The sequence below is a fragment of the Lepisma saccharinum genome, chromosome 19 (genome assembly GCF_977018435.1).
Source record: "Lepisma saccharinum chromosome 19, izLepSacc3.1, whole genome shotgun sequence".
In the NCBI taxonomy this organism is placed as follows: Eukaryota; Metazoa; Arthropoda; class Insecta; order Zygentoma; family Lepismatidae; genus Lepisma; species Lepisma saccharinum.
Genome location: NC_139247.1, coordinates 59,653,014 through 59,678,886, shown reverse-complemented (window position 1 = coordinate 59,678,886; position 25,873 = coordinate 59,653,014). Strand labels below are relative to the sequence as shown.

At 38.0% G+C, this 25,873-nt stretch overlaps 1 protein-coding gene across 2 annotated transcripts in view; it reads right to left on the bottom strand.

Annotated features, from left to right (window-relative positions):
• LOC146003169 (zwei Ig domain protein zig-8-like) overlaps positions 1–25,475 on the bottom strand; it is a 614,539-nt gene extending 589,064 nt beyond the window's left edge. For both annotated transcript variants that reach the window (XM_083141354.1, XM_083141355.1), the window contains exon 1: positions 24,986–25,475. The gene's annotated coding sequence lies outside the window, so the exon portion shown is untranslated. The remainder of the gene's footprint in view (positions 1–24,985) is intronic.
• Positions 25,476–25,873: the final 398 nt, after the last annotated feature.

The window sequence follows — 25,873 nt, the reverse complement described above, 5'->3', positions numbered from 1 at the left end:
ACTTAACGACGGCTTGTAACTTCGGTTGCTAAACGTTTACCCACCCTACGTTACTATTTTTTTCAATTCTAGAGACCCATTCACTTCGGAGGATGCCAAATTATTTATCTCCGACACCAACTCTTTGAGAAAGTCTGAAAATCTTTCAGTCAGTCATAACTTTCCGCTTGTTAAACGTGAGCTTGAATAACTACTTGCTCTGGAGGGAAGATTCATGAGTCTAGTCGGAAATTCAGTGGGTGAGGTTGAGAATAACTGAATTGCTTAAGAATTCATTCATTCTTCAGCCCCCCCTACTCCCCCCCCTCATCCCATTCTGTTGAGTCTCCTTCGCAGCGATTTACTGTGCAAATCTAATCGACGATAACATTGTTTTATTCTTCGCCAAGTTCGAAGATCTTTCAAGAGTTTCAGAATCTTTCCAAAATTCAATTACGACCATTATTGTGAAGGTTTCTTTTCGGAATATTTTTTTGAGGGGTGCGGGTTAAACTTCTAATCCTATTTCCACGGAAGTGTCACTAATTTCTCCCAATGACTGCTAATGCTCTACCTTCGTTCTTCAATTGTTCCTTCCAGTTTGGAAGTTAATAACTTCTCATTCGCAAAATCGTCAGCATAACACTTTGTTCCAGTTTCAATGATCTTTTAATACGTAAATGTGATATAAAGGAAACTTCATTAAACTTTTGTTTGGAGCTTTCCAGATTTCGTCGATACGCTCGGTCAATTTCGTCGATATACTCTAAGTTTTGTCCATACGGTCGGCAAGTTTCGTCGATACGCTCGGCAGATTTAGCCGATATGCTCGGTAAATGTCGTCGATACACTCGGAAAATTTCGTCTACACGCTCGGCAACTTGTGATACGCTTCACAATATGAGAAATTATATTCACATTTACAGTAATATAATTTAATCGAAATTATTACTATATATTTTCTACTTTAATCTTGCACAATAATATTATCGGAGGCACAAAACTCCTCAAACAATACATTATACATAAGATCAGTGAGAACGGAACATTATTGAAATTACAATAAAAAGATAGGTGCGAGTTAAATTAAGGGGAAATAAGAAAAAAAACAGTAATTTCTTCGTGAATTCTAAAAAAAATACGGTTTTACTGTATAGTAATGATTTTTCATCACCTTTCTAACATTCTATGTAACTCGTCAAAATGATGATGAATTAGATTGATGTACTAGATAATAGGATGTACTAACTCTATAATTCGTACCCAGGAAACTAAGGGATCAAATTTACGAGAGAAAATCTGAAAACGAGAATCAATTCTACATAACGATTTCAGAACACGACTTCACAAAATGTGCAACAATTTGTATTGGTTATTGTGACTGGGAATGTTCAGGGAAAACAAGGGTAAAAAAACTACAATTCGACAGTTGATCCAATCAAGGTGACGAGTTACGCTGGAACAGGAGGAGGGGGAGACACCAACATCATAATTGCATTAATGGTTCATTTTTCGTTGCTCTGGCTTCTGTGGCGTAGCGGTTAGCAGATGTGGAGGCTACGCAGACAGAGATTTTAGCTTCAGAATCTCGAATAATGGCATCGTAAGTGCATTACCGTCATTCTGGTTAACATGAAGCGAACACGACAAACGGCTGGACTAAATGAAAGGAAATTTTAGCAATCTCCCTCTTCTGTGTGTTTTGCGAGCATTTAGTGCCAAATCTGGTTTCCAGCCACAAATAGGAACGCCATTAAAATAGGTTCTCTTCTACCGTTCCAGGGCTGTAGCTGAACGAGGGGAAACTGGACATGGGCATGGGGCTATTAATATCAATAAGCGTACGTTCAACATTGTCAGATATGAGAATTGTGTTACTTTTAAAGCCCACTTATCGTAAGCATTTAATGTCCCGATGCTCTTATAGCCGGGAACATGTTGAATCTGGATGACTTACACCGAGAACAATGGACAAATTCGTTTCAACTGTTTATATGCCTTCATACGTACAACAATATAGTCGGAGAACGAGATCTACGATGGCAAATTATCAGGTTCGCTTCTGAAATTCTACCATTCGAAACTTAATCTGGTGGTGGAATGGAGAGGTTTTCACACCGAAATAACAAGCGACAAGTGACATGGGAGGAGTATCATTAAAAAAATGCTATGCTGCAAGGAATCTAGAGTTCGTATTTTTATAAAAATATTTCGTTACGAAGTTGTTTAACATTTGATAAAGGGTGTCCCTTGTTTCCCGTTTGGAATCGCCCCTGACAACACGTTTGTAATTTTTATACCAGTTCAAAGGCTGAGTAATACGTTTTGCAAAGATCTTGCTCATGGTAGTTTTCAGTTTTTATCTGTGTGTATGTCAAATCGCATGCGTTCTCGCAACAAAGTAAAATGTAAAGATATCCCTTGCGCGTTGTAATGTTGAATGATGACACATTGTGAAGGTAGAACATCAAACATTCTCAATCTCGGACACACACACTAGAGGTGATGTGATCAGCACCATCCTCCGGCGGTCTTTACTCTTCAGGATTGCCTCCAGGTGCCCCTTGATTGAAAGCTGGGTGATGGCAAGTGCCACTGTCACCCACTTGAGATAAACAAACCTCATGAATCGAACAACAATAGTCGAGTTTCATTTGACGTCATGTGCGCTGCCGGCATGTTGGAGAGCCGATTTATAGACAAAGAGTAGTCAAATGAGCAATGTTCGAATTGAAGAAAATGCAGAGGGGGAAAAATTCAGGACACTTTTTTTTTCCTTCCAGATTTTGTGTATGAGTGCGATAAAGGCCTGTGCCACTGCGATAGTATGCTCATACATTTCGATGTATAAATGATGTGTTGCAGCATGGTGACCTTAATTTAGGAACATTTCAGAAAATTTTGTTACAGAAAGATCGAAACAAAGAAGTTTTTCTAAAGCAGGTTTCTCGGTTGGGCTTCTTTCGCATTACCAACCTCTAAACTCCCAACTGAAACTGCAAGTCAAATAGGTTAACTGTAGCTGGCAAAAAAAAAATTCTGTGTTTTGTTTTGTTATTTATTTTAAAGCAGGCATTTTATCGGAAAGTGCATCTATTCAAAAATGCTGGCTTTTTTGCAACTCTGACTATAGGGCCATTCACATCTATGTATAACAGTAGTCGTAAAGCTTCGTTCTATATCAGGTCAGTAAGCCCCTCGTCATTTTACTGATATCTCTTTCACACTCAATCGTTGATATTGGGGTCTGTTACATTGCAGAGAGATCATTCAGCTAATCACCTATTGAGCTCATCTTCACGTTTTAACCCTACCACAGAACAAAGTCATTTCTTTGTCATATTATGATGTTCTTTTTAATTTTCCAAAGCCGACCTTCTTGGCAGAGCTACGTTAGCACAGCACCCTACAACGCCAGGGATCCCGGGTTCGAATCCAAGACTGGGTGTTCTTTGTGAGCGTCCCTTCATCAATTTTATCATATCATCACTCATCCTCACCTTCGCGATTAGCCAACAGTGGAAGAAAAGCGAGGTAAAATAAACAAAATCAATCAATCAATAATTCTCTGGCCACACTCTATGGTTCAAAACAGATGATGTTTCGAATATTTCATGTCTTCAAATCTGGAATGATTGTTATCAATAAGTTCTTGATGGAAATGCCTCCTAAAATAGTCTGTTTCAGATGGTTCAAGTAGTGGTTTTGAAAAAGATAAAATTCAACATCTTTTTCTTGGGTGCTCTTTCAATGAAGTCAGTGATTTTATCACTATAGCCAGTTCCATCCATGGAGTAATTACAGTATCACTTCTTATTTGAAAACTGTTGATCTACTTACTACAAATGACTGAGTTTACACATCGTGAATAGCATGCTCGAATTTATAACTTGGTTGATTGATTTGTTGTTTTAAGTCCACTTTATGCACCGAAAGGCTAATCGGGACTAGATCTACAGTTTAAAGTGGAATCTGAACCACTGTGCCATGTGTCTTCACCGGGTAAATGTAGAGCCTGGGATGAAAAAAGTAGAAATGAGAGGAATTCCCTTAATTCCTCCCTTCAATTCGAACACTGCAAATGAGTAGGCGTACATTACGTTTATGGGGATCTGCTTTAGTGCAAATTACAATCTACACATGTACGAGACCGCAGTCGACAGAAAGAGAAACGGTGAACTTGTGTTGTGGTGTTAATCCGTACGAACTCGACACTAAACCAATGAAAAAGGATATAAATATTTGACAAAAGTTGGAATCCCCGATATATACAATTATCTCTTCCATTTCACTTGCTAAGACTTTATTATCAGTTTTTATTATTATTACTAGGATGCTACTGTTCGTGAAACACTGTAATTTCTGTAACGTGCAAAGTAAAAATAACACTGTTACAATTCCTTTACTTATACTCCTCTGTGACGTAGTGGTAACGTCATCACCTTGCAATCAAGGAGTTCCGGGTTCCATATCCGGTGGAGGCCGAGGTTTGGATTTCACTTTAAATTGCAGGTACAGGACCGATTAGTCTATCTCTGCATGAAGTGGATTTAAAATTAATCAAATCAAATCACTCCTTGTCTTATGTCATAAGTGATATTAGCTCTTCGATATAAAAAATTAAATCCCGTTAACATTTTTGAACAGGCTCTTATGACACATGTGCACTCTAACATACAGAGAAATCCGTGATAACTGTAGTTATCCGAGATAAAATGTTCACTACACACACATACGGTAAATTTTTTTCATCGTGGTCTGAACGGTGTATTCTCGCAAGCCACAACAATTCTTGAGTCATCAAACATCTAGTTTTGATAATCGTTGCTACACAGAAAAGGTGTATGTCAGATGTCAGGAAATTCAATTACAAGCGGGAGTTTCTATTTGTGCAACTGATCATTGCACAATAAATTATGACGTTTAAATCTTCCACGTTCCAATATTAGATGGTGTAATAATGGGGGCTACATCACATAATATGTATTTCGATGACGTCAATGAAACTCGCCTTTACGGGATTACACCACGGGGACTGCCTAAGTATTTTGCTTTAGCAACTTCTATTACTTACATCCAAAACAGGTTTCATTACCCCCACAAGCACGAAATCGAACCACATAAATTACCTCTTCCTCATCTCTATACTTACACCCCAACACACGAGAATACCTAGAATTACGCGACTGGAAGATGATTTGTTCAACGAACAAAACGCAATAAAATATACATCGATGCCCAATGCGGGACTTGATTTTCAAGTATATCCCCTTTTATAGAAACTTCTACCTTCATCCCTTACAAAAGGCCACGATTTATTGACCCATTAAAGAGAGTGACAGACGATCGTATGTATCTCGAAAACTAACGCAAGGTGATTTATGAACGTCAGAAATGTCAAATATGGCATAAATATTGGAAGAAAAATGGACAGTGGATACTCTCAAGGAATGTAGACATTGTTGGTAATTTATCAGCTGTCTACGGATAGAATTTTATTTTGAATACTTATCTGAGTTTGGAAGATACTGGGAATTTCTGCATATTCGTTACATCCTTAAGTCGCACACAGTATGGATGTTAATGTTCCATTATATCGTTACAAGAACAGGGTGTCTATCAAAATAACAAATCCAAAACTCTTGACTTAGTTTTTCTTACTCTTTATTTATGCGACCCGTACTTAGGTAAAGTTGGAAATTATCAATTAAGAAAATATATATTTATCTAATGAAAAACCTCTATCAAAAGGCAAGTTAAGATAGAAACTGAAGCTGTATTTAACAAGAGAATTGCACTTCCTTTATCTATTAATGCAGTCTGGACAGTGTGTTGCAGACTAACGAAGCTCTGGTGGCTGGACTCACAGCCAGTATAATCTTATGTGGGGATTGTGTTATCGTCCCAATATATTTGTGATTATCCTCTCATCCATCTTATCTTCGCACCATTTATCCTCATCTTCGCTATTAGCCAAAGAGGTAGAAAAGTGAAGTAAAATAAACTAAATCAATCAATTAAGTCATTGTGATAGCAACAATTCTTGACCAGAAGTATAATTTCTTGACTTTTAATTGACTTCTTGACCTACTTGTTGATTTTTTAAAATTTTTTCTTGACTTTCATAACTTTCTTGATTGGTTGACACCAGTGCCGGATCTAGAAATCTTGGGCCCCCCGCAAAATGTTACGAAAGGGCCCCTCAACCTACCTACCTCCACACACACAAATTATATATATATATATATATATATATATATATATGATGCATGTGTGTGTGTGTAATTTTTGATCTCATGTTGACAAAGTCACATACAAGGGTCTACAGGGTGATTCAAAAGTCCCTTAACACCCCCTATAAAAGTAAGTTAGGCTGTTAGGCTGGGTAGAATTAGTCATGAACGTCCGCTATATTGAATTGAACTCAAAATTTTTAAATCGGATGGAGGTGATGTGCATGGATGTCCGCAGGATTTTTTCTAGGTAGGGGAAAGCAAGTAATTTTTTCCCAGGGGGGTCAAGGAGGCATATTTTTCCTCATAATAGTTAAAACACTGAAATTATCATTCTCCTTCAACGTACTTATAATAATTAACATGAATTACTGTGACTCAAATAAAATTGTGTGAAACGTGTAATTTTAGGTGGGAATTCATTTTCCGGGGAGCGGGGGCGTGGCCTCTCCTTGCCCCCCCCCCTTCCGGACGTACATGGTGATGTGCATAGGCGTCGATTTCTTTAGAGATGGGGGGACAAATCTAAGTAAAGCATAAATACTGATTTCATTCTGTTTGGGGCTTTTTTAAATTTATTTACTATTTAGTTTTGTTGGGAAGTAATACACTTGAGTTAATCTCTGAGGAATTGTAATTACAAAATACCAGCTTTTTCAGCAAAACATATATATCAGGGTACATCGAACTTTATTAGCTGGACAAAATAATCACTGTACTCCTGTGATTATGTAATTATACAACTTAATACTTTAAATGTAACTGTTTACTGAGAATTTGGTTATATTCGGTTTATAATACTTATTCTTACATCCTTCATAGAAGTTTAATATCTTCACACATATTTACAAAAAAAAAGGAAGGCCCAAGATAACATTTTCATCCAGACGAGGTCGATCTGGTCATCGCAACTGTTCACCTAGTCATGACATACCATTCATGATAAACCATGAGTTTTCTTTAATTGATTGTCGGTTTGAAAAGGAAATACTGAAATAGTAAACGCACAAGCACAACAAATGCACTCAGACTGAGTGATAGTTCAACATTATTGATTCTGCCCATTTCAGAGCAGAATCATCCTGCGTAATTTCCCACTTGTTGTATGAGACGTATCTGTGTGCAAAAGTTATGTAATATGTTGAGTTATATATTGGGCACATGGACGTCAGGAAGAGGGGTGGGGGACTAAAAATTATATATTTCACACATATTTTCATTTCAGTCACAGTAATTTATGTTAGATGTTATAAATTCGTTTAAGAAACATGATCATTTCAGACAGAAATAGTGTTTTTTGAGGGGCAATCACTATTATATGGGGGAAAATATGCCTCCTTTGCCCCCCTGGGAAAATTGCCTTGCTTGCCCCTTCCTGGAAAAAATCCTGCGGACGTCCATGATTGGGCTCCCTATAGGGGGGGCCTCAAACGAGAACTGGAGTGCCGTGGTACATTTGTTACAATCATGCAGTCATAACTTTTCCTGATTAATAAGTTGAAGAAACCTTCATCACTGCATTTCTCGTGAAATTCTAGTCTGCGAGACCGGGGTGGGAGATCTAAGGTCGGAATTTTTCCAGCTTTGTCCCCGTTTAAAGCGGCTCCAGGGTCCACCCACCCTGATATCAAATGGTACCCGGTGGGGGGAAGGCGGCCGGAGCGTGCTGATGATCACATCACCGCCTTCATGGCACGCCGCTATATGCACAGAGAACTTTACCTTTACCTGTATATATGTATATTGTATTCATTTCTGTACTCGAGTAACTACCTTCATTTTTTACATACATATACGAACCCTCTACTATGTCAATGGCTGAGGGGCCCTAAAGGTTTACTTGTCTCCGCCCTCCCCCTCCCCCCCGGCACTGGTAGACACCCTGAAGGCAGTTTAATGTGTTGTGGTGTAAGGAGTGAGCTGATAAGGAACCGAAAGTCAGTCTCCGGTAACTGCTTCGTGCAGGCAAACGAAGCTCTGGCGCCTGACTCACGGCGAGGGTAATCCTCCATTGGGTCGTGATCTTGCTTATGCTGAGTACGTCAAGTAATGAATGAATGAATTGTTTTAAAAATTGAGTGAGGAAATTTTAATGGGCACCTTTTGTTTCTTCCGGGCCTGCCGTTTCATCATCCTATCATCTTTCATCCAAATCTTCGATTAGATAAAATGGGCAGAAAACAAATCAGTCATATTATCGAAATAAGAGAAATGCTCTGTTGACACAGACCATAGGTCCAGCTACACCATAACAAATTTCCCCATTTGCTATTATCTAAAGCTACGGTGACGTATCCAGGTGCCTTGGTTCAAATCCTGATGTGACCACAGAACTACAAAACACTGTAAATATTCTATTCAAAGCCCTACTTCTTGCACAGATTCATCAAAAAAGTTAATAAAAAACATGACAAATGAGCTGTCTATGCTTCAGTAACGTAAGCCGTACGCCCAGAGACATGTCACTTGTAGCTATTTCTCTTGGTGACGTAACTATTCTTTAAAGCCTTGTTCCATAGAACGAAATCTTTCAATCGGGATTGATGGAGAAGGATCAATGTCCATCCTTGCTTAACTTGGAACAAGATCGGAATTTCAAATTAGACCTGAGATGGATTGCAGGAGTTCGCAAAGACTGCTGGGAGTTCTGCAACTGGAAACCAAACCTTTGAACACGGTTACATTTTAGAACTAGGAATCACTCACAAATGTCATACGAACATTGAGTGACACCTGGAACTACTTAATCTATATGAAACGCTGGAGAGGAATTACTTTACTTTAGCATTATAAAGACGACAGTGGCAGGTTATATCACGTGACGCCTGTGTCTACGAGTCTATGTCTAATAATAATTTCTAGGGAACAATTAAAGCGATTAAGACAGTTTGATATAGTTTGTTTACTTTAGGTCATGTTTCCACCTCTCTAGGTTATCACTAAACCTCGTATTTTTAGGTTCTAAAAAGTATGCTTCTAGGTTCCTAAAACAGGCTCTAAAAATCCTAAAATAGGTTCTATAAAATTTATATTAGGCTCGAAAAATCCTGAAGTAGGTTGCAAAGATAACTTAAATTGGTACAAAATTCCTGAGAAAGACTGATTAGATACAATCGTTAAAAACAAAATTTACAAGAACCGTAATATCCAAATATTAATTTTCTAAACAAATTTTCATTTCCTTATATCTTTTTCAAAAATAACTACAAATTATTATAATACTACACTTGTGATGTTAGCAAAATTTACTTGTTGATTTGAAAAATGAATCGCGTATGTATAATTTGCTGCACAATATCAGGATGGCTAATCACTTGGAATTCCTTGAATTCTCATGAATTTTGATAAAACATGAGAAAAGGTACAAGCAGATGTTTACTCTATTCCAATTTTTTCCTCCGTGAAAAATTGCAACTTTTATTAATCCAAATCCAATTAAATTTATACGTGTTTGTAAATGCCCTAAGGCAAGTTTCTCTCATTTTATTTTTTTAGGAAGAAAAAGAAAGCTACATAGTAAATAAAACAAAATTTCCTCAATCGTTTATTTTTGTGTGGGGGGGAGGGGTGAGAGTCAGTCAGATGTACGGTTGGAATAAAGAAAATAAATCAGCTTGTATCCTTGAATATTTGGAAAGTTCGCCTTGAAAACCAGGAATTACACTTGAATTTTTTCATGGTCCTAATGACCACCATGAATCTTTTAGCGTTATTCACACTCAAACTCCGCCTTTTGTCTGTGAGGATCATTTCATGTGCTGAAAATTATCTTTCAACAGGAACATAGTCAGTGGTGAAAATTTCAATGCTGAAACGTTTCTTCGCAAGGCCACACAGATCAGAAGTTTGCGCTTTGGGCTGTGCTGGCAGTAAAGACGATTGGGTGCCAACGCAGTCGGTGGAAGCACAGTTTAGTTACTCTTAATAGGCAAGGCTTAGCATTAAGAGTCTTTAGTGCAGGGGTAAAAAGTAGGTGGAAACTGCCCCGTTTAATCGCCGCCACTGTGTGCAGGTGACAGTGCCGTCAGACTCTTTGTTTTGGTTAGAGCTTTGTTAAACATCATGTACTTGGAGGGAGAGAAATCGACAGAAAACATGTTTCAAACACGCCAGTCATTGAATTATTTCGCCACCAAACCTAGTAACCTGCTCTGTGAAATATAAAAATATTTTAAAAAATAAACAAAATATAAAACCTAAAAAAGGTTAATTTAGGCACATAATCCTAAAATAGGTTCTAACATGCAAAATAGGTTATTTTAGGCACTATATGAAACTTCGTCAGTTGGTGCGTTTTTTAATGAAACGCTGACATAACTTGTTATTTCTTATTTACCTTCAAAGGAAAAAATAGGTTAAAAACCTAAACTCCGAGGTCTAGTTATCACCAAAGCTTGGATTTTTACACAGCCTTTAAAACGACAGTCAAAAATAACTAAATCAATGTACTCACATATTATTATTTACCGAGACTCGAGAATTTGCTTCCCAAAACTAACTGTTTTGACATTCCCACGATTGAATAAATCGTATTATTCCTTCTCATTGTAGTGTGGCATATATACTGTATTTCTGAAATATATAAGTGCATGCAAAGCACGCAAACTGTTCTAAACTTTTAAACTACCAGTTTGCCATGCAACCGACGTTAAAATAACTGGGGAATATTTTCTTACAGAGCAACAGTATGGTAGTAACGAAAGCGGAAGGATACAGACAATGCTCCTGAAAGAACAATGATTAAATGCTGATTGATACTTTTCAATATTCGATTTTATAAAAAGTTATTAATACTTACTCGATCTTGACGAAATCATTTTAACAGTGTATGTAGTGAAAACCTGCTAAAATATGTGCATAACTCTGAAGAAAAACTCATTGAAACATGTAAATAACATTTACGTACATTAAAATGTGTAATAATAGTAGACCCCGGCCATTTCTTTCATTTCTAACTTTTAGCAGGTTCGAGTGTGTTTCTCGGAAAATCCGCCAGGATCAGCACCTGTAGTGCACACATGCAGCCGGAAATCGAAGAATTAGCAGGGATTATTTGAAAAGCATGGCAGCAGTGAAGAACAAAATACACATTAACCATTATTTTTGCGAACTAATTTTCAAGTTTGAAAACAAGATTAAGTGAAGTTATGAGAGAGATAAATATTACCGAAACTTTAAAAAAAAAAATACATTTCGCATATTTATCACACAAATGTATGTGTATTACTCGATGAAAACTTGATAAAATTGTGCTAGGGTCAAATTTATGTAAAATTATGTAGTCTAATCGGAATGTAATATTCCTCAATATAGTTTAGTAGAGATGTGTTTAAGTTTGTATGCCAAGTTATAGATGCCGTGTGTGTGCACCGTGTCACGTATCCAATAGATAATCCAGTTCTTACCAAACACGCTGAGGGCCATCTTTAACACTTGCAACACTTCAGTTGTTACAATGGGTTATTTCATACACATTGCAAGACGTGGAGGAATGAAATATCAGTTTTCGATACATCCTCACAAGATATTAGAGGGTGTTAATTAAATCCGTATTTCTCGTTGGCCAATGTATGAGGGACATGCCTGTTGCACACAACGCCTTCAGCAGAGGACTACGACACCTCGCTTAACTAACGCCGTAGCACAACAACGTGGATTACTTGATTAACAACTCAAGTGGTACCAACTTCATTATTGACAGTTTCGTTTGATAGACATTGAAAGTGTTTATTTCTTTGGCAATAACCCTGTACATTGTCCACAGTAGCAACCAAGTGAGTACAAAACCCTTCCAATTTCGTACTTCGGAGGGTCCATCACACTTAACAAAGCATTATAATCCACAGCAGATACCGGAATGTAAACCTTAGGTAACGAACGTCCTTAGGATCCTTCAGTTGGGTAATGGTCAGTGCAGAGAGAGATAGGGGGAGGGGGTAGACGGAGGGAGGCTGTTTGCCATCGTCGAGCACTTGACCACTCGAGACGGAAGCTTTCCCCAAGAGTAAGGTCCCCGGGAACACAATGGTTAATGGATGGAACCACTAGAACTCTCCCCCTCAGCTAGGAAACCGACGGAACCATTCTCCGCCAAGAGTCCAATCGGAACCGCACGAGAAGAGGCGGCCCATCAGAAACAAACACAGGCCTCCGTTAATTGAAGTGAAAATGAGATGCTACGGCTGGACCTGCATGCAATGGATTTGTTAGTTTTGGTTGTTAATGGGAACGTCTGGTTATCTTGGACTGAAACCAAGAGATACGGAACATAGCAGCGGTCGAACAAAGGGACATTTCTTTTTTTGGATACGTGACGGTCTTGACTTATTCATTAAAGGCTTACAGTTCCTTGGTCGTTGGACTAAATCCCATGATGCCCCATCTAATGCTTTGTATCGATGATGACCCTCTGTTCAGCTATTCTGGTTCCCTACAGCTTATCTATATTGGTTAAGGACAATTGTTACATATAATCACAACCATTGTTGGAGGTTAACTACTGTTATTGTAATAACCCACGAGCTCAGATCCGTATTAAATCATGGAGGTTGGCACATCTGTGTTGTGAAATGCTTCGTGTTACGTGAGGTACCTTGTTACAATGGTCACTTCCAACACAGAAATGTTTATTTTACATAACAGTCTACTTTAACGCAGACATGTTTAATGTATCATAAATTGTACTATTATAATAAAGACAGATCTCGATAGAATGACATATTGGTGCAAGATTAATGAAATGGAAATTAACTTGAAAAAGTGTAAAGTTTTAAGATGTACAAAGAAAGTTCATCACAGTCTCCAATTATTATATTTTTCAAAATAAAATCCAAGTGTGCGACAGTCATAAAGACTTAGGAATATTAATAGACTTCTCTCTCATATTTGATGAGCACATTTCAGAAACTTGCAAAAGAGCAAAGAAGATGTTTGGTTATATACGTATTTTTATCATGGAAAGTTTTTCAAAAAGAAGATACTACCTTAACATATCTGTATAAAACGATAGTTCGTCCTATTCTTGAAAATGCTAATGAATTATTGTTTATGACAGCCACCAGACACCTTAAAAAAGCTGAATCAGTTCAAAAACTATTTATCAGGTTATTATGCACAAAGTTTTTTAAAAAAATACTATGACCAACATTACTCTGAATGGTTAACAGAGTTGAATATGTTTACCTTAGAAGAAAGAAGAAAAATGAAAAAGATAAAGTTTGTACAGAATATCTTAACTTTTGAAATTGACAGTGAATATTTTTTGAATAATATATCTTATAAAATTCCCAGATATTCCCATAGGTATATCTCAATTGTTACATGTCCAAATAAGGCCAGAGGTTTAGTAGCTGATGTTGTTGAAACCTACAATTCGAATTTATGGTTACATATAAAATAGTAGGATCAACTGTATTATTTTATAATTATGTATTCAATTCTGTAATTTTGTGTAACCAATTTTACCTGGTTGTAAAGTCGTGCTCATCACTTAAATAAATATTATTATTATTATTATTATTTCAACACAAAATTAGTTCTTTACATACAACGCCCTGTTACAGTGAACACTTCAACGAAAAAAAATGTTTCCCCTCGCATACAATGACCTACAAACAGTTTTCTATTACATTGAACACTTCAACATCGATATATTTCATGTTACGTAGCAATATTGTTGATATTGAGTTTTCAAAATACATGTCATGCACAAATTGGTTAATGGGGAGTGGCCCTACAGTTTAAAGTGGGATCCGAACCATTATGAGCCTCCACCGGAAATCGAACCCGGACCCCTTAATTATAAGGTGAAGACGATTTGGAATGCAAAATATAAATCGTTATATGCGAGCACTTTTTTACAAAAGAAAGAATTGTAAGTTTACAAGCTGTGAGAACAGCAATATATAAGGAAGAGTCAAATGTAAACCTTCATTTGTTTTTGTTTCTTATCGAGTAGATTTCTGTATGAAGTGTTGCACAAGTTTGCTGCATTTTAACACAGACGTTGCTGATCTACATATATTTTCAGCTTTGAGTCAGTGCCTGTATACCTCAAGAAGAATAAGTCTTTGGGGTCCACGTGCAGTTACTTGTGAGCCACTGCGAAGGCTTTTCCACCCATCTGGCAGGGAACTGAGGCTGTTGTCGAAATTTCTCCTCCAGTAGTAAACTTGCTGGTGTGATAAGCATGCACAGAGATATTGAATTTTCATTTGCCGAGAAATTTCTGTAAGTGTTAGATTAGATTAGATTTATTTTCTTTTTGTGCGAGCTATAGGCTGTACGCACTACATATTTTTGGATTTTCTACACTATTTTGTTACATTTAGTTTTCTTTTAAGCTGTATCTTACTTTGTCCTTTATATACACATTCTTCCCCTCCCTCGGCAGTTCTTCTTCCAGTCTTTCTTCCTCTCCCCACTTCTCTTTTCCTGCATTCTCACCAAAAAACGCATACATTTTGCTTTACATACACTTACACTATAAAGATGGCTCGTCTGGAGCATGATTTCGTTGCCTTCTCTAATAGCTTTCCCCCTCCGTTCTCTTACTTCCCCCAGGTATTTCCCCACTTGCTGCCCCGCTTCCTTTATCTTTATTCTGTCGTCTACCACTTCTATCACCTCCCTCCCTGTTATGTTTTTCATCCATTTGTCCCTTAGGTCACGTGTAGAAGGGCAGTTCAGTAGGATATGCTCGTCCGCCTCCCCCTCGCACAAAGGACATATCGTTTCCCCTGCTTAGTTTCTCTTTCTTAGTTGTTTCCATCCCCCTAATCTGAACCATGCCAGCGCGCCTCTTTCATTTTTTTCCCACAACCTGGATATATATTTCGCTTTCCCCCATTCTCTAACTCTTAGCTGTTCCCTGATTGAGGTCTTTGTTTGGCAGTCTGCTATTATTTCTTGTCTGTCTATGTCGAGTAACCTGTCTCTGATTTGATTTTCTGTTGAGATACCCCCCCCCTTCCTCCCTCTTCCCATACCCAACCCATTCCGCTATCATATAAGATATTTTTAACTTCCAGACCCCAGCTGTAAACGTTTTCCTCCCTTGTCTGTATTTCCAAACATTGCCCCAGGAAACCAAGTCTCGGCACTGTAAGTGTTAGGCTGACAGAGGGGTAGAAAACACTCCTCTTCAAAGGTGCAAGTGTATAAGGGAGACTGGCCTAAAATGACATACTCAGGTAAAATGACATAGTGCGTGTTTCTCGGATGTGGAGGTTTACAGGCGAAGGAAATTCAGTCCTTCCGATGCACAATGTAAAAAAGACTGGAACCTGTGAAATGGCCAATGTGTACGACGAATGTGCTGTTGTTGGCAAGTGATTTTGTGAAAAAGTAGGTGGTGAAATTTTCTCTTGCAAGTAACGGGAAATGTATTTGCACATCTTAAACTGTACACTATCGGATTAACAATAGGGATTTCTGTGCATAGTGTTCAACGGCTTAAACGAAAATGTACTATCGCGTAGAATGTTCTATTGGCGTCTGAGAGAAAAAAAAACACTTCATAAGTTTGTTTCATGTTGTCGGATAAAACGACACATTACTGATCAGTCTAAATTTACAGTATGTCATTTTACCCTAATAGAGAAAATGAGGAACCATTTATCTTATACCAGGTGGTTATAATTAAAGTTACGGTGTTCAGAGTGGTACAGCACGGGCTTTAATGAGAGTAGCAGTCTGAAACTTCGTAGATATGCTAATGAAGCAATGCGCTCGCGAATTATGGAAACAAAAAAAAATAGTTCCAATTCTCTCCACCAGGGTAAAAAATGGCGCTGTAAGCAGTCAAAATGTGGAATTTTCCGTAACTCTGACGTCAAAGTCGGTGACATTGCCTAACCATTGTGTGAGCTCCCTGGTTGTTGTTGGTGACGCTTCTTGCTTTTTCCTTTAGTAATGTTCATGTAATTCGAATGGTGAAATTGTAGAAATATTTTTTTACAAAGAGTATTGTTTTCTGCGATTTATAGTGCATTTTTCCTGTAACTATACCACGTTTTTACTGCTTACAGCGTCATTTTTTTACCCTGGTGGCGAGAATTGGAACTACTTATTTTGTTCATAATTCGCGAGCTCATTGCTTCATAAGCATATCTACGAAGTTTCAGACTGCTACTCTCATTACAGCCCGTGCTGTACCACTCTGAACACCGTCACTTTAATTATAACCACCTAGCACTGAGCGTCGTCGCCTTGTAATCAAGGGGTCCGGGTTCGATACCCGGTGGAGGCACATATTGGTTCGGATCCCACTTTAACCTGTAGGTTCAGTCCCGATTAGCCTTTCTGTGCATAAACTGGACTTTAAACAACAATTCAATCAAAATTACACATTATGTCATTTTACCATCACTTAGGTACTATGTCATTTTAGATGTACTATTTCAGTACTTGAAATATTGCATCTTGCACTTCAAACAATTATTATTAGTTGATCCTTGAGCATATAATCATTCTAATTATTTTTATATTGTAGCTAAGGAATGTAAGAATGGGTTACAATAAAATCAGCTTTCTAACCTGTTGTGTTGTCCTATTTTTAGGCGTTCTACAAAAAGTATGTCATTTTAGGACAGTTTCCCCTACAGGAGGCGCGGGCGACCTGTTTAAAATAACAAAAATTGTGTTTTGAAGCTCACTTGATTGGTGCTGCAGCCTTCAGGTCGTTTTGTAAATAACTGTTGGTACCTTATATAAATTTGAGCTTTACGAGTATACTGTATACCCTAGAATAAAAAAGGTAAAGTGCTCCCCTGTGCTTACCACCACGCCATGAAGGCGTATGGGGATAACGCCCCACACTTTCTTGATACGGTCGTGAGTAGGGGTGATGTGATCAGCATCACGCCTGTACCCCCCAGGGTTTCCCCCAGGTCATTCGACGCTAGGTGGGCGCCGTGGCCGCTTCCATCTTTAGAAAAGTTCCCGGATTTGAACCGGCAAGGATCCAACCCGGGACCTTTAGCATGGTAGTCAGACGCGTTACCGCGCCATATTCTAATCTAGAATTTTTATTGGAATTTTAAGGTTTTCATTTGATTCTTGTAATATATTTTGTTAAAAGTAAATCAGATTTGCTGAGGGACAGTGTCAAGCCCGATACTTTTCCGTTAAATAACATCTTCTCTCACCACTAACATATGCATGATTTTCATTATGAGTGTTCTGGAATTGTAAAGGTGTGAATATTGCATACCTGCGTTCTAGAAGGTGGAGGGGGTATACCATAAAACATTTCGTAATTGTCATTTTTTACGTTCGTTTTAAAAGTTGTGCTAAGACAAATATAGTAATCGGGTCTTCTTAAGGTGGGTTTATATTTTACAGAGTTCTTTACTGTTATCATTTAAAAATTTCTGGAGGAGCTTTAGCCCCATCAGTCCCCCACCCCCTACAGTAGGCCAATGGCTGTCACGGTGTCTTTTCGCTAGATTCGAATTCATTATATAATTCCAAACCATTCATTTGAAAACCGATGATAATTTTTGGGACACCCTATACACACACACACAGAGAACGGAAGGGAGACTGCCTTCAAGGCATTTTCAGTTCAAAGCATAATTTGATCTTGCCCAAGCGATGGCGCATGTTTGCTATTACAGAACGGTGAGAGCATATAGGATGTGGTGATGCATCTACAGACCCATTTGTGAACCTTTCTCCCTACTGGGAAATCCAATCAATCTCCGAAATGAATATTGAATTTGGCCACACGTAAGCAGGCAAAATTCACCCAAGGCTGCTTGCGATACATATACGTCCAATAGATATTAGTGCAACGCATGCAGATAAACAGCAATTTTAATGGAGGAGTTTGATGGACGTGAACTTTGCCTAATGCAAAGCTTCATATGCAATCTATAAAGTCTTCTATTTTTGTTGTTAATTAATGATTTGCCCGAACATCTGATTGATTCTCGCAAACTCTTGTTTGCTGACGATTTAAAGTTCTACAAAAGAATAACAAGTGCAGACGATTGTGCCTCCTTACAACGCGACATAAATAGGTTGAGTGCGTGGTGTTCGTATAACAAACTTTCCCTAAATGTTAAAAAATGCTTCTCTGTTACAAACACCAAGCAAAAGACTACTATAGATTATCAGTATAAAATAAATAATGTTAACCTTAAGAAAGCGGAAAAGGCAAGAGATCTAGGAATACTTTTTGATTCTAAATTAATTTTCGCCTATCATCTGGACAAAGTAATAAGCGAAATAAGCGAAACGTACAAGCTTGTTGGATTTGTTATTCGCACGGGCAGGGGCTTCAGAAGTACACAAACACTAAAAACATTGCATTATTCTCTAGTGAGTACAAAACTCGAATTTGACTCTGTCATATGGAACACAGAAGTTCAAAAACATACAGCAAATTTAGAACGTGTACAGTGAAAATTATTGCGATACATGAAATTCAAACTGGAAGGCGAATACCCCAGGTTAGAATCATATACTAACTTAATATAGCAATTCCATATGGACAGACTTGACCACAGAAGGACAGCCCGAGACCTTATGATACTTTGTAAAATGTTTAACGGCAAACTTCGATCTCCTCTGTGGCTTTCACAATTCAAAGTCACATTCCGAACATTAAAACGCGACCCACGCATGAAACCTTCTATGTGAGCAAAGCGCGAACAAATATCATGAAAAGGTTACCTATTTGGAGAATGAGTGCGGTCTAAAATGCTATGAAGAAAGATAATAAAAGCGTCGATTTGTTCACAATGCCATATTCACAATTGAAGAAAACAGTTATGAATACATTAGCTAGAAAAATAGATGGAAATATGTTATGAAACTCTACAGTATTGTTATTCTATGTATTGTATAAGAAATTGTACTGTTACAATATGAACTCTGTAAATTGGTGTAAACCTGTTGAGTTCAATAATAATAAATAAATAAATAAATAAATAATTCATTAATGCATCCAGTAAAACACATCAATATGCTATTTTTGTTACCATGCCACACTAGATAAGGGAATCAGTTCTGAAAACACGTACCAACTACAGCTGTGAATTTAGCTTAAGTAAGGGGTGTCTCAGTAATATTTTCGCTTTTAAAACTATTAAAATAAAATACTTAAATCTTTTGTAAGAAGTTAAATTTATTACCAAAAGAAAGCTTAAACATTAAATTTTTATTTGTGGAAAAGAGTATTCGACAAATGGTCACCGTTCATGTTTTCACATTCAATTATTCTTGAATTAAAGTTTTCGATCACCCGCCGAAGCATTGCACGAGGAATAGCAGACTGGTGTACGCGGTCAACGTTTCTGTTCGATCTTGATGACATTGGACGTCCCGGCGGTTTATTCGTCATAGTGATTCCAGTGTTTTAAAACTTTCTCACCCAATATTTAATTATATTTGCTCTTGGGACGTCTCTCATTCCTGCCAGTTTATAATGATGCCGGCACAAACGACGCACAAGAACATAAGAATATTTTTTTTATAAAACGCACGAACACTAAAAGCACATTGCTGCCCCGTAAAGGGCTCCATGGCAACTAACTATTAACAATGTTGCTAAGCGTTTGCCATCTATCTCATTTCTCCATAATGTGCGAATTGCCCCAGAGGGCGGATTTTCAAAAACCAAAATAGTTCTGATATACCCTTCTAGTAAGCATCCGACCTCCGCAGCAGAGCGCTAAGACAGCAAAGTTCCGGGATCGAATCCCAACCTCGGCATGGGTGTTCTTGGTAAGTGTCCATTCATCAATTTCATCACATCATCACCCATCCTCATATTCGCGATTAGCCGAAAGTGGCAGTGAAGCGAAGTAAAATAAACTAAACCAAATCAAAAAATTGACCATCATCATGCTCGAAACAACAAAAACTCAAGCATTTAACCATTCATTCGACAATATCATCTCAACCATGGGTGCCCGCAGCCCCCCTCCCCGAGATTTCTGGAAAGAGTTGATGTAATTCGAGTGTTGAGATTGTAGAGATATTTTATAACAAAAACTATTGATTTCTGTGACTTACAGGCCGTAAGTTACAGCAACTATTATTATTAGTATTATTTGAAATAGGGTTACATTTAAGCTTACAGAGTATTTTATCTAACTATAAAAACAGCATTTTGTCCTACATGAATTAATGTTAAGTATACAGTTATGCAAATTCTATATAGATATGCAGAATATGGAAATTACAAATGTATGTTATTTAAAAAAACATAAGTAGTAGTTAATAGTAATGTAATAATAATAACTATAATAATAAAAAAAGTTTCTGTGACTGCCCCCCCTGAGGAAAAATCCTACGGGCGTCCTTGATCACAACAAAAGACAAACAGCAAGTCTGTGAACTAAAAGTACTCTTTGACAGGCGACATTCTTCACGTTCTCTTCTTTTGAGTATCAACACTGCAATCACGATGACTACCCCAAAAAAGATACTTCAAGGAAAAAAGTTACAGAACGACAACCTCTAACAAGAAGATTGAACATGACTGAAACATTCCTCCTCAACGACGCAGCTATCGAATTTCAACATCGTTCAAGCTTTACCGTCGATGAGGAAATCAAGGTGACACAGGTAACTCTGCTCCTTTCCTGTTGAAAAGCGGCATCGGTGCTTCTTCCTCCTAGCGCGCGCGAGTATTCCACAGGCAAAAGCACTCATAAAAACTTCACAGGAAAGCATGTGTGCTTGTTTGTTAATTAAAGGAATACCTTGCAGTGTTCCCGCACGGGGTAATTAACCAAAGGTATGGAACGGCAAGGGTCGATGTTGGAAAGGTGAAACAAGATATCTGGTTTGCTCTTGCACCAAAAAGGTTCGCTGCAAGAGTTGTTTGCAGGTGCTGGGTAAACAAAGGGCGTGTGACCTTGCTCACTTCGACAGAAGCCTCTATGCTGCCTGCGTTAGTAAAGTCACTCGTAAACCACGCTGTGCAATTAATGAATCAAAAATAGTTCCGCTCAGTTAAGTTACTTATAATGAAAAGTAATGTCGTTACAGTTACATATTTTGAAAATGAGCGTCGTTACAGTTAGTTATTTTGAAATGGAGCGTCGTTACAGTTACTTATTTTGAAAAAGAAAGGTCGTTGTAGTTACTTATTTTGATAAGGATCGTCTTTACAGTTACTTACTTTAAAAGAAACGTTGTTTCAGTTACTTATTTTGCAAAGAAACAGAGCTATACATACTTGTTTTGATCACACATCTAGTTGTAGTCACTTATTTTGAAAAGAAGAAACGTTATAGTCACTTATTTTGAAAAGAAGAAACGTTATAGTCACTTATTTTGAAAAGAAGAAACGTTATAGTCACTTATTTTGAAAAGAAGGAACGTTATAGTCACTTATTTTGAAAAGAAGAAACGTTATAGTCACTTATTTTGAAAAGAAGAAACGTTATAGTCACTTATTTTGAAAAGAAGAAACGTTATAGTCACTTATTTTGAAAAGAAGAAACGTTATAGTCACTTATTTCGAAAAGAATACAAGTTAGAGTATCTTATTTTAAAAAAGACAAGCTATAGTCACATACTTTCGCAATTTGCTTGGAAATGAATCATGCTGCGATTACTTAAATTCCAAATAAAATCGGCGGGGATAGTCTTAATCGCAACTTGCTTTGATTATGCAAGTTCCGAATTCGAATCCTGAAAGAATTGTTTGGAAAGTATCTGCCAATATTTTTAATACTTTACATTTAAGCAAGAACAACTCGAAATTCACGAATTTAAAACGAAATAGCTAACACAGTGGAGTATCTAGGAAGGTGACTAAACGAAAAGTTATAGTTCCAATAAAAAAATAAAAATATGCAAAAATGCTTGTAATGATATGCTATTAATGTGCCGCATGGTGCCCCAATTTCCCACCATGTCACCTATCATATAAAATTCCCGAACACCTATTTGTCTATCACTTAGTTCTTGTGAGAGAGGGGCATTCACCGACTGTACTCCCTTGAGAATTCCGACGAATTGTCCTTAATCGGCATATTTACATGTTTTATGAGATACAAAATCTGTAACACTCTAACAACGTATAAAGTGGTAGATGCTGTTTTGGCTTGTCGAGTCGGGAGCTATATTAACTTGTGTTAAGTCTTAGCGTGAGAATGGTACAGGCTGAGGTAACAGAGGTATGTCACTTCACCGTAACACATCTCCGCGAGCCAAAAACAGCATAAAACATTCATAAAAAAAAACATGCTCTTTTCTTGTTACCTTCTAACGAGAGTACAAAGCGTCAAGGGCACCGTTCTCCATTCTGATTGGTCCTCAATGTAAGGAATCGAACTTTGCAATTGTACTAATTCAGCTCAAATGAATACAAAATGAATCTCATGAATGAGATGAAAAAACAATGAATGAACAATGGGGTTCGAACACAGGAAACACAATATAGCAGCTAAACGGTTGAACAGAATATTCATCAATGTTCAACATCACGCTTATACTTTCGCTGTGTACGGTTTTCCCTTACTAATACAGACACTTGGTACTGACCAAAGATGACGAAGATTTGTTAGAGAACGCAGTGCATTACATGGTAAGTAGTTGATTGCATTCCCTATACCAGAGAGTTTTTCTCTTCTTGGTTTAAAGCGTTGTGGCGCCAAAGATCCTGGGTTCGAATTTTGACGAAAGAAGCAATAAATAATTTATTATGCCTGTCAAATAAAATATTTTATTGGCTTATCATTCATCCCTGACACTGCAATTAACCTATAAAGAAGTTTAAAAACGGAAACATAGATGGCAGTAGTGTAAGCAAAGCAAACTGTACTAAAAAATAATTCTCAGCATACAGTACACGTTTAGCCTTACATATTAGTGTTGCAATTAATACTTCTGTGCAGCATTTTTGCCAAAATGCAGCTCGATCGATATCATTCGATTGTTTTGAGTAGAATTCCTACTTCTTCTATTTAGTCTTTAATTCTTCTTACTGAAGAATGTAACAATTATTGCATAAAGGGGTCCATAATTTCTACTTTTAATTAATGTTCACGTTCACATTGAAATTCCCAAGCACGCGCCAATATGTACGTTATTTACTGCGGAAAACACATCTTCAATACTGACGTTAAGAGTCGACCTCCGTGGTGTAGTGGTTATCACAGAGCGCTACGGCACCACAGGTCAGGGGTTCGAATCCTGGCCTGGGCATGCGAGTTTTCTGTGAGTGTCTTTTTATTAACTTCGGAACGACTTAAGATGACAGGGCCACTCTCCGATTTTCTTCATATTTGGCATACTACTAATTGAGGCCTCCTAATCACGAATCTGAAGTTAAAAGTTGCCGCAAACGTCTAGAAATTGCAAAATAAGCGAAAATAAGGCGTTAGTTATCGGAATGGAAACCGTCGATTTTCGCGAAATTTTTTGTTTCACATGGAAATATATATATTCCTGACAGTACCATGACACCAAATTTTAATTATGTTTGCCTAACCTAACCGAAACTAACCTAACCACACGTCAATGGTTCGTGGGGCTAGCGCCAATGGTTCGTGGGGCTAGCGTCAATGGTTCGCAATTATTCGTTTTAAGTCTACTTTATACAAGGGTATTAAAGAGTTATCGAACCAGGGATCCCTTGATTACAAGGCGACGACGCTATCACATCGCCATCTAGGAGATTCAGGGTTAATTAAGGTATCGAGGCATGTACACGCTGTGGCGCAACGAAGATATTCATAAAGTTATATCAAAACCATCGTTATTATTCAAACACGATTTCTTTTTTATTTCTGTTACTTAGTGTCGCTTTACTTCAACTTTTGGCTAATCGCGACGATGAGAATGAGTGATGATACGATGAAGGGACATCCACAAATAACGCACAGGCCAGGATTATAACCTGGTACCCCTTGGCCGTAGCACTCTTCTAACAGCTCCGCCTCATATGCCAGGAATTCAAGCACGAAATATAGGTCTCTACATTGAATATATAAATCAAAGTTTACGATGATGTCTATCTCGTTGTATGCTTCCCTCCACACTTATTAACCCCACTAAAAGAGTTGGCGGGCGACAGACTTAGCCGACCATACTGTCAGCGCATTGTTAACTTTTCTCGGTAAATTGTTTTCAGTTTTTGTTCTACTCAACTTATGTGCACAGTTAGTTTAGAAACTTAAGGGCTTTCTGGAAAACAGGGCCCAGAGATATCGTCTGGCTCTTCGCCCTTGGCTACTACAAATCGGTACGATTGATTTGGTTTATTTTACTTCACTTTCCTGCAACTTTTGAAAATGAAGATGAGTGATAATATGATGAAATTAATGAAGGGACACTGAAAAAAATGCCACGCAGGGATTCGAACCCTGAATCCCGGAGTCGTAGCGTGCACTATCTACAACTCGGTGACACATTTGTGTCCTCATGCGTGTCTGACTGCCAGAAATACATTCCTAGTACACATTCTGCACTGAAGCAATGAACTGTGAATTTAGTTCACATAATTTTCAGCACGCCCTATATAATATTACGAATTCACTTTCCCACACCTAACAATTAACGTGCATTGTTCAATGGTACGGATAGTCAGAGATGGTATTTGTTGGCGTCTCAAGTCATGTTTAAGCACAGATCGACTGTGAATCGAACCCGAAACCTTGTGAATTGTGTCAGTGACGGAAAACAGCTATATGGTACTTAGTAAAAACAAGAATATGATGAAAGTATTTTCCGTGTTTACTTTACGTTAGTATTATTTGATATGTAGTGGGAGTAAAGGGTTAACGATCCGGAATATGTATTTTACTTACCGACAAAACCTTCTCCTGCCGCACTTGTTTCCCGTAGAGGGATCTAATGATAGTTTGTAACACCCACGCAATTTTATTTTCAACGATCTTCAAATCTGGCTACAAAGCGTCAAAGTGGTATACAAAAAAATGACGTTAAATTATCACTCACTGTAAAAATATTCACACCATGGCCGGTTGACAAAAAAAAAACACACTCTTAACACTATTCTTATGTCACATCCAAAGCTCTGATCACAAGTCACACACAGACTATATCACATTTGACCGCGCTGTCGTGCATTGATATCTCCTAACCGAAAGCTCGCGCACGTGTTCTAACTTGTTCTGACTAGGGGGCGCTGACGTTACCACGGATTCGCATCACGTCGCAGAGCAATCGAAGCTAATCTTGACGTGATACTGTTGCCTTGTGCAACCTGCTCATTCGGGGCCCCCAAAAACCGCGCGAATTTTTCTTAACGACTTGCCGCCAAGCTAGAACGTTCATTCGTTCAACGCAACTGATGGACTAAAGCCGTCGCAGTGCAGCGCAGGGCATCGGCGCTCTCTCGGCCATCTTCGTGCGTTATCGGCAACCGTCGGGAGAGAAGAGCCAGCGAAAGGCAAGGGTTTGCCCAACCCGTTCGGGTCGATATTACCCACACTAGCCAACCCCGGAGCCCAATGCTGCTCGTCATTGGAACAGGGTAGACCCTTCCGAAAAATAGATGTAGGAAATAGCGGGAAAACATAAAGAGGGAAACAAAAAGGAAGAAATAAAACGGAAGTCTATGTATGATACAAGAAGAAGACAGGAAATAACCAAAGAAAGAAGGGATTACCTACGCTTTTTGAACTAAAGGATGTTGTAAGTAATTCTTGCTTTTGATGGCTTCAAGCTCATTT